Here is a 2,071-nt window from a genome sequence, read left to right on the forward strand (position 1 = left end):
AAAAACTATTGAAGTTTGACAAGAATAACGTTGTACATTATGTTGTCTGCCCATCTTGCAATAATATTTATGCATATGCAGACTGTGTTATGTTCTTTGAAGGCCAGAAAAAAGCAAATATTGTGAACATGTTAATCAGCCAAATCATCCTATCTAACATCATCGACGTCCTTGTGGTGCAATACTGCTCCAGACTGTACGGTTACCCTCTGGAACGAAGAGTCTCATTCCATATAAATCGTACTATTACAAGCCATTAAGAGATTCAATTCGTGACCTAATATCACGATCTGGCTTTGGCCCAATGTGAACTATGGCGATTTCAAAGTCCGTCATCTGACACGTTGTCTGATGTCTACGATGGTCAGATATGGAAGAACCTTAGCGAGAATTTCCTAACCACAAGACATAATTATGGCCTAATGCTGAACCTTGACAGGTTTCAACCCTTTAAACATGTGAAATATTCCGTTGGTGAATTATATATGGTCGTTTTAAACCTGCCACGCGAAGAAAGTTTCAAACGTGAAAACATTATTCTGGTCGGCGTTATACCACATATGAAGAAAGAGCCGCCCACAAATACATTTGTTCAACCACTAGTTGATGAACTCCTTGACGCTTGGAGCGCTGGGTTTTTCCTTGCCAAGGTAGAACAGTTCGCTTGGCCTTAATGTGTGTAGGTTGTGATATACCTGCGTGTAGAAAACTTTGTGGATTTCTCGGTCATGCTGCTATCAAAGGTTGTTCGCTGTGTTCTAAAACCTTTCCTGGTGATTTCGGAAAACGTGACAACAGTGGTTTTAATAGGGAAGAGTGGCAACCTAGGACAAACGAGAACCACATTGCCCAAGTTAGACAGATATCTTCCAGTACATCAAAATCAGAACGTGAGAGGCTAGAACGTTTGTATGGCACACAGTATTCAGTTCTATCTGAGCTACCATATTTTGACATCCGCATGTCGGTGATCGATCCCATGCATAATCTTTTTATGGGAACTGCTAAACACATGTTGCACGTATGGAAAGAAAATGGCGTATTGACTGATAAGTACTTTGAATTAATTCAGACCAAAATCGATTTTGCATAATTCCAAAGTGATATTGGCAGAATGCCTCGTAAAATTGCATCTGGGTTTGCAGGTTTTACGGCTGATCAATTCAAGAACTGGACTCTCCTCTTTTCTATATATGCTTTGAAAGGCATTATACATGATGAAGACTTGGAATGTTGGCGTTACTTTGTGCTAGCTTGTCGATATCTGTGTTGTCGTGTAGTTACGAAAAGGGATGTCAAGGTTGCAGATGCATTCCTGTTGCGCTTCTGTACCTCTTTTGAACGCCTTTATGGAAAAGAAAAGGTCACCACGAACATGCATCGGCATGGCCACATGATAGAATGTATCTTGGACCAGTTTATTCAATTTGGTTATTCAGCTTTGAACGCTGCAATGGAATGATGGGGAACATTTCCACAAACAATAAGAATATTGAACTTCTGCTTGCTGGACGATTTGTATGCAACCCTAGTCTTCTTGGCTTGACACTCTCAGATGATTTCCAGCCTGCTGAAACACTCCAACCAGTATTTGCTGAGCTTGTTTCTGGTTCAAAGGTTGGAACGCTAGGCACAACCAACAACGCTGTTACAAACCTATGGAGATTGTCCTCGCGTCTTTTAGATTCTGGACCGTGTTGGTCTGACATTCAAGATTATTCCTTCAATAATAACAAACTGCGTGGTATCACGATTGAAGAAGGCATTTATCTTAAACAAATGTATTTGAAATTGTACAATTCCTCTCAAATTTCCATGATGCCGGCATACTAAGAGTTGAAAACTGTTCATCTAGGACACACACTGTTTGGTTCAGCACAGGCATCAATCTTTTCGTCCAATATATTAGCGTATTGGTCAAACCATTATGGCAACATTGACTGGAGTATATCGCCAAGATCTGGCAAAGTGCTCCGCTACATTCACCACAGCGTAGAACTCTCAGGGGAGCTCAAACCACATCTCCTTGCTGAAGTGAGATGGTACCGGTAACTTCCAGGTGAATTAAAGT

The sequence above is a fragment of the Haliotis rufescens genome, unplaced genomic scaffold, assembly GCF_023055435.1.
Source record: "Haliotis rufescens isolate VD_foot unplaced genomic scaffold, xgHalRufe1.0.p SCAF_11, whole genome shotgun sequence".
Taxonomy (NCBI): Eukaryota; Metazoa; Mollusca; class Gastropoda; order Lepetellida; family Haliotidae; genus Haliotis; species Haliotis rufescens.